The sequence below is a fragment of the Acipenser ruthenus genome, chromosome 8, assembly GCF_902713425.1.
Source record: "Acipenser ruthenus chromosome 8, fAciRut3.2 maternal haplotype, whole genome shotgun sequence".
Classification (NCBI taxonomy): Eukaryota; Metazoa; Chordata; class Actinopteri; order Acipenseriformes; family Acipenseridae; genus Acipenser; species Acipenser ruthenus.
Window position 1 is genome coordinate 26,006,693 of NC_081196.1, and position 12,507 is coordinate 26,019,199.

General features: G+C 39.0%; 1 protein-coding gene across 2 annotated transcripts in view; it reads right to left on the reverse strand.

Moving 5' to 3' along the window:
• LOC117406984 (1-acyl-sn-glycerol-3-phosphate acyltransferase gamma-like) overlaps positions 1 to 9,948 on the reverse strand; it is an 89,256-nt gene extending 79,308 nt beyond the window's left edge. Inside the window, exons 1-2 of one of the 2 annotated variants that reach the window (XM_034011486.3) lie at positions 9,689 to 9,947; positions 8,649 to 8,722 (exon numbers count right to left, since the gene is read on the reverse strand). The gene's annotated coding sequence lies outside the window, so the exon portion shown is untranslated. Of the gene's footprint in view, positions 1 to 8,648; positions 8,723 to 9,688 lie in introns of both variants that reach the window. The other variant, XM_034011487.3, reaches the window with a different exon arrangement.
• Between the last annotated feature and the right edge of the window lie 2,559 nt (positions 9,949 to 12,507).

Consider the following 12,507-nt stretch of genomic DNA (forward strand, 5'->3'; position numbering starts at 1 on the left):
GGGCGATCTCCATTTCCTGGTTTGGGGCCAGGAGACTGTGACCTCACAGAGGGAGATGCCCACAGGCTCCTTGCATCTGCCAGTATGGCTGACAGTGACAGTGAACGTGAGGCCTAATTTTATCAGTTTCAGAAACCACTTATGAATGTGAATTATGTAGTGATGGATCTGATGTAGAGAGAGAAAACAGGGATTGTCTCCCGTATCAATTCGAGTCGTATGCCTCCGAATCAGAAGGGTCAAACTCGGAGAGAGACTCTGACAACACCAACGCGGAGGGACCAGAGGGACAGCAGATGCCCGCGGGGAATCAGCGTCTTGGCAACACGGAATGCTTAATAAAAACCCTTACGTTTAACATAGATTGATACTTAAAATATTTCATATTACCCATAATTGTATAGTTATGTTAGTCCTTTAGTTAACAATATTGATATATTAATTATTGATACTAGCAGAATAACCGAAAGCTATGGATTGCTACTGGCATGTATTTAACATCTCTCTCTTTATACACACACGTACAGTATATTAAGGATGTGCACATTTTCGGTTTTTATGAATATTACCCCTAATCACAATGCAGAGATGCCAACGGTTACAATTTGGCCGTAGCAGCTACTATTTTTTGGAGGTTATTATTTCAATACCATGAAATATTATTTCAATACCATGTTTTTTTGTTGTTTGTTTTTTTAATGAATTAATGGTTCGTAATACAGTATTGTATTTCACTGTGTTTACTGTGGCATTGACATACTAAAATCTCTGAGACTGGTTGTTTAGTAACCGATTTAGAAACTGAAACTGCCGCACAAAACTTTATATTGCCGAATTTATATATTACATCATTATATTGCACATTGTGCTTACAAAGACCCTGTTCTTGCACTGTATTTTTTTTTGAAAAAACTAAAATTAAAAACAAATTACTAGTAGTATACCGGTAGTGTTTAATGCAAAACCCTACAAACCCTAATTTTACATGAATACGAAAATATCTGTACCTCCAAATAATTGTTGATCTCTGTTTATCACAGGATGGGACAGGATTTTTTTTGACAGGACAGGATGGGACAGGACTGAAGTTTTATTATAAATAATATCTTTATTTTCATTTTATATTAAACATGTTTTTCAAAAGTGAATCCTTGGGTTTAAAGCTGCTTTATATAAATCGGTCAGTGCAGAGACCCGGGGTTTGGAATAAATGACTGACCTTGCTTTTAAGATAAATAAATAGCATAAATAACTGCTACACATTTATTTAAAAAAAAAATAAAAACTGGCAAGTAAGGTTAGAAACTATTTATTTATGTATCTGCTTTGCTTGTTTTGGTTTTTTACCCCTCACAATGTACAGTACCAGAACTGCTGTTTTTATTTTATTTTTTATCTGATGAGATCAAATGCAGCAGGTTCAGGGGAAAAAAAAAGATATTCAGAATATAGTAAAATTACATTGTCCACAACTGTCGTCAGATAGTCTTAAATGTAAAAACAATTAAAAAAGCCAGGGGGAGGACGTGATATACTATACAGGGCATAGTGGTGACCAAAGTTCTGCGCCGGAGATGACCTCATAAATCGAAAGGAATAGCATTGTTAGCACCGTGTTAGCACTGTTGCTCGCACTACGAGTTCTCAGGGGAAGTGATTATCTAGTGAGTATAGTCGACATTTTCCAGTAGACGTTTCCCTGAATCAGTTTAACCAAAAAATATTGGTATTATCGCGCACTCCTAATTTTTACAGAGGGAAATCAGAGAATCAGCAACAAGACAGACGCAAATATGCTTATGTTAATACTTTACAAGAATGCTCTCAAAATGATAGGATTACCTCGAGATGGTGACGTCTCAATTGAGGTTATTTATGATAACTTGAGAAAGTTAGTAAACTGAGTACAAAGGTTGTTGTCAGTTATTGCAAAAAATGCAAGCATTTTAGCCTTAGAGGGAACGCTGCTACATAGGGTTATAGACGCAACAGACTTAACTTTTTTTTTTTAAGCATCTAGCTTCAGCTTTTCACTTCTTGGGATGCATTATGTTTGTGTTTTATTAAGGTTTAAGCAGTGTTTCCATATGAAACTAGCCCACGACAAACACCCAGACTAAGTATGAAGCCGCAGTTATCTGAGGGCTGTCACAATCAACAACATAAGTCTTTTGATTTATGTTATCCTATTAATTATTAGGGCATGTTAATAAGAACTGTCTACATTCAGAAAAGTGTGCAATGAGCTCCCAAAAATGCTAGCTACTACAATGCCTGCCAACACCTTTTCATTTTACAGAAAATGCCGTTTCGGTTCGGTTTTGTCAGTATTATTAAGTTTGGAATTTTATGCAAATGTTGGTTTCGGTTCAGTTTGAAAGTGAAATCCACTGATCTGCACAATGTGTAAGCTGTAAAATAGGGTCTACACACCCCACATTCTGCTCTGCATACCATGTAATAATTTATATCCTGTTTGATAAAGGCTGTTTGGTATTCATACTTTCAATATTTGTAGTATGTTTGCGTGGTCTTTTAATGTGCAAAAAAACCCCATCCAAACTGCAATTAATAATATGCATTATTTGCATGTGGAATTTTGAGAAAATAGAAAACTCACCATTTGTTCCATTCTTAATATCTGTAGACTCAACATGGTTTATTATAACAGTTAATCTATAACAAAGGTATAAAAGTAGGGGAACACCGAGAGATTTTCTTGGCCGATACTGACAGCCGATGATTATCTACCCATATCGGTCGATACCGATAATAAATAGACAGTGCAGGCAAGCTATTGTAAACTATTAGAACAAGACATAGGGCCTATATTTAAACTGTCTTATAATTATAGATGTTAAATAAGCAGATAGTTTATTTGTAGTTATGACAAAAATGAACATGTATTGTGTACTTGTTGCATTTACTTCAGAAAATTAACTTAGTAATAGATTGTGTGCTTGACAGCAATTTTCACATTTATTTTACAACAGTCACACAAAAATAACATACTAGTAAAAACACTTTTGTACAAAAACATATATAAATGTGGCATTAACTTTTATAGCCACTTGCTCTCAAACATTGTACAGTGGCTCTCAAAAGTATTCACTCCCCTTGGACTTTTCCACATTTTATTGTGTTACAACATGGAATCAAAATGGATTTAATTAGGAGTTTTTGCCACTGATCAACACAAAAAAAGTCCATAATGTCAAAGTGAAAAATAAAATCTACAAATTGTTCTAAATTAATTACAAATATAAAACAGAAAATAATTGATTGCATAAGTATTCACCCCCTTTGCTACGACACACCTAAATAAGCTCTGGTGCAACCAACTGTCTTTAGAAGTCACATCATTAGTTGAATGGAGTCCACCTGTGTGCAATTAAGGTGTTTCACATGATTTCAGGTTAAATACACCTGTCTCTGGGAGGTCCCACAGTTGGTTAGTACATTTCCTAACAAAAACTACATCATGAAGACGAAGGAACATTCAAAGCAAATCCGGAATAAGGTTCTTCAAAAGCACCAATCGGGTAGGATATAAGAACATTTCCAAGGCATTGAATATCCCCCGAAGCACAGTAAAGTCCATTGTTAAGAAATGGAGAGAATATGGCACAACTGTGAATCTGTCTAGAACAGGCCATCCTCAAAAACTGAGTATCCGGGCGAGAAGGGCACTAATCAGGGAGGCCACCAATAGGCCTATGGCAACTCTAAAGGAGTTACAGTCTTCCACGGCTGAGCTGGGAGACACTGTGCATACGGCAACAATAGCCCGGGTGCTTCACAAAACTGGCCTTATGGGAGAGTGGCAAAAAGAAAGCCATTGTTGAAAAAAACTCACATCAAATCTCGGCTAGAGTTTGCCAGAAGGCAAGTGGAAGAAGATTCTATGGTCTGATGAGACCAAAATAGAGCTTTTTGGCCTCAACGCTAAGCGCTATGTTTGGCGCAAGCCTAACACCGCACATCATCCTGAAAACGCCATCCCTACCGTGAAGCATGGTGGTGGCAGCATCATGCTATGGGGATGCTTCTCTGCGTCAGGGCCTGGAAAGCTCGTGAAGCTAGAGGGCAAAATGGATGAAGCAAAGTACAGAGAAATCCTGGAGGAAAACCTGCTGAAGTCTGCAAGAGACCTGGGACTTGGGAGAAGATTCATCTTCCAGCAGGACAATAACCCCAAACATACAGCCAAAGCCACACTGGAGTGGCTTAAAAACAAAAAGGTCAATGTCCTGGAGTGGCCCAGTCAAAGCCTGGACCTCAATCCAATTGAGAATATGTGGAAAGAGCTGAAAATTGCTGTTCACTGAAGGTCCCCATCCAACTTGATGGAGCTTGAGCAATTTTGCAAAGAAGAATGGGCAAAAATTGCAGTGTCCAGATGTGCAAAGCTGGTAGAGACTTATCCAAATAGACTCATGGCTGTAATTGCTGCCAAAGGTGCCTCTACCAAATATTGACTCAAGGGGGTGAATACTTATGCAATCAATTATTTTCTGTTTTGTATTTGTAATTAATTTAGAACAATTTGTAGGTTTTATTTTTCACTTTGACATTATGGACTTTTTTTTGTGTTGATCCGTGGCAAAAATGAATTAAATCCATTTTGATTCCATGTTGTAACACAATAAAATATGGAAAAGTCCAAGGGGGGTGAATACTTTTGACAGCCACTGTAAATTATAACTTCTAATACTGTATGGTAGAAAAGAAATTTAGCCTTCAGCCTAAAATGTATTTATTTAAACGCATCAGAATAATGTAACATAAAGTCTGTTCTGCTACACACAACTTGGATATCCTATTGTTGTCTTCAGGTATTTTTTTTTAAATTCAAAACACCGCTCTTTTGAGAAGCCTAAGAGGCTTCTGCCTCCAGATGCATACTTTGTACAAATGTTTCCATTCGCCCTGATTTGACTAACGTCGGCGAGTATTAAGTGTTACATGGAGTGTATTAAGTGTTTGCTTTTCAGAAAGAGCGGGTTGAGCCAGAGAAACAAAGCACCGGTATTTACAAGCTCAGCACCTTGCAGAACATTCAGAATCTTGAATTTGTTCTTGTGTATAGGTAGTTAAGTTTGTTGCAATGGTTATTTAAAACAACAACAACAATAACAATAACAATAATAATAATAATAATAATAATAATAATAATAATAATAATAATAAGAAGAAGAATCTTCCAGAATTCTGCTTTATATCAATATTTCTGCAACCCAGGCAGGGTTCCCACTCTTTTCAAAAAATAATTCTCCAGGACATTTCCAGAACATTTTACGATAAATAATAGGGAGACATTACTCACTGAGTGGCAAAACACGCAATTACTATCAATGATTGGCTGCCACACAGCCTCAGTAGGTACCTCATGTGTAAAAACATTGTCATGTCACACCTCTCCTCTGCATTCTCCACTGGCCTCCGGTGGCAGGGTGCATCAGATTCAAGACCCTGGTGCTTGCCTACAGAGCAACTAAGGGAACAGCTCTAGGCTATGGACTGTCCCTACACACACCAGCACCAAGTTGGTGCTAATCAATCTCAAAACCTATCAATGAACCCATTTTCAAACAGCAATATTGACCCTCCCTTTTCTTTACTACTTTCTATACAGCCCACCATTAACACACCTGATCAATTAATCAGCAAGACAACCTTTGTCACCGAGACACAATCTTGCACACACTGCACCTCTCCAGAACAAAGGAGTGGAGAATAGTAGAAACATGAAAAGCACATCCAATGTCATAACTTGAACTGAAATGAAACAACCAACATAAGTACTTTAGGACAGATATGGAATACTTTATTCACTTTCAGTCACTCAATATAACATATTTACCAAGCTATTTCTCTGTCAAAAACAAAACACCTTTAGTCTCTTTAGTTCAATTGTTTCACTTTCTCTTTTAACTGTGCAAGACTCTGGTCCAGAGCTGTCACTTCTTCTCTGTGACACTCTTCCGGTAGGCGTTTGACTTCGAGAGTTGTGTGAAATCTTGCTGCTTCTCTGCCTTTTCTGCCATTTCATCCGCCTCTCTCTGCATTACTTCAATGCTGTTGATAATCTTCTGCCTCTTTTCCTGTCATTCTCTGTTGCAACTTTTTTTTTCTTCTCATTCTCTAGTTACTGTACTTATCTCGGAATGTTGAACAAGGGCCTGCTGGTTGAGAACCTAAAGAAGAGGACTCTTATTTCACTCCGCTTGGTCCAGGATTTGTATGTAAAAAATAATGTGATATCTTGTAACAATTGTAAGTCGCCCTGGATAAGGGCATCTGCTAAGAAATAAATAATAATAATAATAATAATAATAATAATGAACTGAAGTAATGTGACATCACCATTTTGATAACCCAGCGGATCTCTGCTTCAAGTACAGCTTTGTTCGAAAAAAAAGTTTAAACTGAGGAAGACCGTTGTGGTCCTGAGCTTGTTCCATCACCGGCGCCTGCATTTGATGTTTGTAGTCCTGCTCTGCTTCCTCCCTGACTGACACTTTCCTCCTCTGCATTGGCCGTTTGTGGTCCAGTGCTTCCTCCCTGACTGCCACTTGCCTCAACTGCTGTCTCAGATGGCCTTCTCATAAAATGTGTCATGCGAAGCTCACTTTGTAAATGTCCTGCTACTTTCAGATGTCCTTGGCCTCGTGCATGGCTCTTGAGTGCTGAGATGCCCACATTACCGACATCAAAGGACTCCCTACAAAACCTGCAATATGCCCTGTGCACATCTCCTGATACTTCCCCTATTCAAACCCTGAACAGAGGCTCTTCTTTCCACTCCACTTTAAACTTGCACTGCCTTCCTGACCTCCTCACTCACTCCTTTAATAATAAAACACAGCTTTTGCAAATGAGATTGAAGTGTCTAATGAATGTAACGATTAGCAAAGAGCCATCATAGATATAGAGCTCTAAACTCATTCCAACTTGGGAGTGAGAACTCTGTATGATTTTGCTCTGTATATCAAACCAATGAAAATTATAACACACACACAAAGTTGCCTACTGAGGGATTTTTATTACTCAAGCTATCATATCAAATTAGGGTTTAGGTTCTAGTTTCATCGAACTACACAGTCAAAGTCAGGAGGAGTCAGCTGCACATGCACACACCCTTCAGTCACATACTGAGAAAAGAGACCAGCCTACCTATGGAGATCCACACACACAACCAAAAGTGCGCACACACAGACACAAAAAGTCAGTAAGCAATCATAGGTGCATTCACACCGATTTTGGATTTTTTGATAAGAGACTACACATGGAGATACATGTTATGCGTGCGTGCGTGCGTGCATGCATGTACGTGCATGGAGATACACGTTGGGTGCGCACACACACACACACACAAAGACAGTACAAGCACTCATAGGTGCATTCACACAGAGGTTTGAGTTTTTGAAAAGAGACTACAGAGATACACGTTATGCGTGCATGCACGCACGCTGGCACACACACACACAGAGAAATACAGTAACACAAGCACAGTGCACAGACACTCATAGGTGCATTCACACAGAGTTTTGAGTTTTTGATAAGAGACTTCACACATGTTGATACATGTTATGCGCACGCACGTGCACGCGCGCACACATAACTGCAAGTCCGCTCTCATTCTCAATGCATTACCCGAAGTGAGCATGAATCCGTCAATAAGGAAGCACTGCACAACAACTACTTCCATGTTGCATATTGGTTTCCCAACAACAAGATTAGCTAGCTACCAGTAGCCTATGTTTTTGAGAAAAGATTACCACAGCATCAGGATCACACTCACGCACCATCTCTCACCCCAAAAACGAGTTGACTAGCTCGGTAGCGTGCTACCGTTACTAAATTTGATTCCAGCTAGACTATAATATACAAAGTAATTGCAATTAAACATAACAACCAGTCTCAATGCATAATGTTAGCGACACAAATTGTCTTACTTCTCACCACATCGCAGTTTCTGTCCTCAACGAGTTGAACTGAGAGCGCGGTCAAGCGGCGCAGTTATTGATGCTTTCAGCCTGCACTGAAATGACTTTCCCTGGACTCTGATGTTGTTGCCGCACGCTAATACAAGCTACAGTATGCCCAAACCCGTTTTGAATTGATGCAACTGCTTATTCGTTCGAGTTACTATGGCATCTGTAATCTTATATGATTTTTCCAGGACACTCAAAGTTTTCCAGGACATTTTTTTTTTTTTTATCATTTTCCATGTGTTTTCCAGGCCTGGAAGACTAGTCTTTAATTTTCCAGGTTTTCCAGGATGCGTGGGAACCCTGCCAGGGTGGATTCTGCAAATTTGCAGCGAGATCTTTGAACAAGTTTTTCACACGGGACTAATAAAATCATGAAAAAAACCAAACAGAAAAACTTTAAATCCTATTTGTTTTTTTAAATGCAGACATTTAGCAATAGGACCTTAAGAGGGCTTTGCCATCTGGTAAGGCCCTTCTCGTTGTGTTAAATCTCCTGAGGCGAGGGCATTTAACTAAGAAATAAATAATGAGGCAGGCCTTACCAGACAGAAAGCCCTATTTGGGTTCTATTGCTGAATTAACAATTAAGGTAATAAAATCATCAAATGTGGCTTTTTAACAAATGTTAGAACATTGAGAGTGTATACATACCTAAGAAAGTCACCAAGGTCCAAAGCATAGAAGGTCAATCACCAACACATTTAGCATACACTGCTTATACAACCCTGAAAATATAAAGCCACTACTTAAAATGGTACTGAAATTCTTCATACTAGCTTCCTGTGTTACTGGTACTCTCACTGTTTTCCACCAAGCACAGGATATGCTGAGGTCTCATAATTGAAACACAAAGTGAAAGATTGGGAATAAAGTAAGTAGGGGGGGGGGGGGGGAGTCTTGACAACAAACACACTTTCACAGACAAACATTTTTGTGAAGAATAAAATTTTAACTGAATACCCTTTTATGTTTTTACCACCTGCTATTTATAGAAATATAGGCCTAACTCATGAAAAAGTATTAAGATCAGAGTAAGTTAACAAAAGCAAAACCAGATCGCTCTTGCAGCCATTAAAAAGGTAAGGCCAGAGGTTCGGACAAATGGTGTGAAAAGGTTTTTTAAAAACAAAATTAAAACAAATAACAAAAAACTGTTGATTTAGTTACCTGTAGCAAATACAGCTATTTTGCAATGAATACCAGATATAAAATCTTGAGGACACACGTGGTTATTCTCATCGCAAAAATCTTTATTGTTGTTACTGTTGGTGGTAACATTATTAGCATATTTTGGAAATGACTGCATGCAGTCACATCAACATTGTCACGAGGTTTGCAAAGTCACCAAAAAATAAATAAAAAATAAAATCCAATTACCGGGTACGCATGCTGGGACACCGGAGTCATGTCCGAGTGCACGTGAAGTCAACGTGACAACTGGAGATCATATACAATCTTATTATATTATTAAAATATATTTAATAAACACGGCGATATGATTAAAAAAAAATACAGTACCGTATAAAAATATAATTATTTACTGTAATTGCTTTCCTGTTTGTAATGTGAATATTAAAGTCTAAGGTATTTACGATATTCATGTCTGTTGTATTTGATTGGTTTTACCTAATAGTTTATAAATGATTTTAACACTGAAAAATTGCACATCTAAAGAAACAACAAAAATATACCTGCTTTCTTTAGTGCCGTGGATGTCCGGGGTGTCGAAGATTGTGTTACACTGATTATATTCCGGGTTTGTGATTTGTATATATTTATAAGAGTATTTATTGTGGGTTTTATTACTTTGGAAATGGCTAGGTATTCTTAGCCCATTAGGGTTCCATCCTTCACAGCAAATAGCGGCAACCAATGCTTCCGGTCCGTCTTTGCAAACAATTCGACAAAGAAACAACGACGATAAAACAGATTAGTTCCCACTGCAGCCCCATAGCAAACATCCTCCCATTGATATAACTGCGAAAGTCGTGGGAAGAGTGTTAGTAGGACACAGGGAATACCAAGGTCAACAACACATAACACCGTGTAACAACTTTTTTTTTTTTTGTTCCTGGGTAGTAAGTGTTATTTCCTAATTGCTTATGCCTCAAAAGTATAGAAAATGGCTATTATTCCCCACAAACTTTGCTTTTGTGACCAGGACAGTGATATTTTGAAATTTACCTATTTTCCAGAACATTCCAGATAGATTCAGTGCTGAGTAAACTTGGAGTAACTTCTAGTTCTTGGAGTAACTTCTAGAACTTTCCAGTAATATAAATAGTAGTATAAATACAGGGGCCTTAAGACCACCAGTTCAGTTTAGTTCCAGCTGCATTACAATAGGATTACAACAGCATCAAGACCTTGCTGGACGCCTTGAAGTATGATGAGTACGGCTGGGAGGTCATAGGAGACTTCAAAATGGTGGCATTCCTGATGGGTCTCCAAGGCAGTTTTACCAAGTTTCCCTGCTATCTTTGCCTTTGGGAACAGCAAGGACACCAAGGCGCACTACCACAGGCGGGACTGGCCACAGCGGACTGAGTTCTCTGTGGGGAGGAACAACGTCAAGTGGGAGCCACTGGTGGACCCCCGGAAGGTGCTGATGCCACCACTGCACATCAAATTGGGCCTTATGAAACAATTTGTCAGAGCTCTAGATAAGGAGTCGGCAGCCTTCAAGTACCTTCAAGACTTCTTCCCTAAGCTGTCTGAGGCAAAGGTCAAAGCCGGTGTCTTCGTCGGACCACAGATAAAGAAGATCCTGGAGTGCAATGAATTCCCCAAGAAGCTCACTAGTAAGGAGAAAGCGGCTTGGAACAGCTTTGTTGCAGTGGTTCGGGGCTTCCTGGGCAATCACAAGGCCGAAAACAATGTGGAGCTGGTTGAGACTCTGGTGAAGAACTACGGCACAATGGGCTGTAGGATGTCCCTCAAAGTCCATATCCTTGATGCTCATCTTGATAAATTCAAGGAGAACATGGGAGCGTACTCGGAGGAGCAAGGCGAGCGCTTCCACCAGGATATACTGGACTTTGAACGCCGCTACCAAGGACAGTATAACGAGAACATGATGGGAGACTACATTTGGGGGCTGATTCGTGAAAGTGATTTACAGTATAATCGTAAATCTCAAAAAACTACTCACTTCTAAATCTTTTGTAGTCATTTTTGTATTACTTTAGCATAAATACATGTTAATTTGGATTCATATGTTGTTTTTTTCTGACTTTATGTGAACGAAAAGACACAAATTCGCCCGTTTTCTCATTGGAAATCGGTAAATTTCAAAATATCACTGTCCTGGTCACAAAAGCAAAGTTTGTGGGGAATAATAGCCATTTTCTATACTTCTGAGGCATAAGCAATTAGGAAATAACACTTACTACCCAGGAACAAAAATTGTGTTACATAGTGTAATCAGCAGGGGGCGGAGATCTTTGAAATGCTACAGAATAACTTCAGATCCGCAAAATTAATAAAAGATTAATTCTCAAACTGAACACAGTAGGGATTCAAGGAAATGCATGCACATGGATTAGGGAGTGGTTAACACGTAGAAAACAAAAAGTACTGATTAGAGGAGAAACCTCAACATGGAGCGAGGTAACCAGTGGTGTACCTCAGGGATCACTATTAGGTCCTCTGCTATTCCTAATCTACATTAATGATTTAGATTCTGGTATAGTAAGCAAACTTGTTAAATTTGCAGACGACACAAAAATAGGAGGAGTGGCAAACACTGTTGCAGCAGCAATGGTCATTCAAAATGATCTAGACAGCATTAGAACTGGGCAGACACATGGTAAATGACATTTAATAGAGAAAAGTGTAAAGAGTTTATCTTCAAACTGGTAACTTTGGAACCTCTGGGAACGAACATTCTATTCTTATAATTATGACACCATCCACGGAAGTTTTGTATAATTACAATTGTTGAATAACAACAAGTTTACTGCATTGTGTTTACTTTTCTTTTAAACAACTGAAGAAGGGCTTTTGCCTGAAACGTCCTGAAAATAAAATATTTTGTAAACTTTGTGTGCACATTTTTTTATATATAAATTTTGTCGTTGCCAATTATTTTTATTATTTTCTCACAATTTGGAATCGCCAATTATTTTATTATGGTCAGCTCACCGCTACCACCCCTGAGCTGACTCGGGAGGGCAAAGACGAACACAAGACCGCTTTTTTTCACGCTGCGGACTCACCATGCAGCCACCCAAGAGCTACAGCGTCGGAGGACAACGCAGCTCTCGGGCAGTTTACAGGCAAGCCCGCAGGCGCCTGGCCAGACTACAGGGGTCGCTGGTGCGCGGTGAGCCGAGGACACGCCTTTACTGGATGCGCCACTCGGGAGCCCCGTGTGTACATTTTTTAAAAACCTTTATTCTTACGTGATGTAATGGTGTTCTATATATTGTAACATCATTTTTTACTCCTATCTTTAAATCTGTATTAATTCAGAGAGAGAGAGCGTTACACAGTACCAACGGCACCCGTG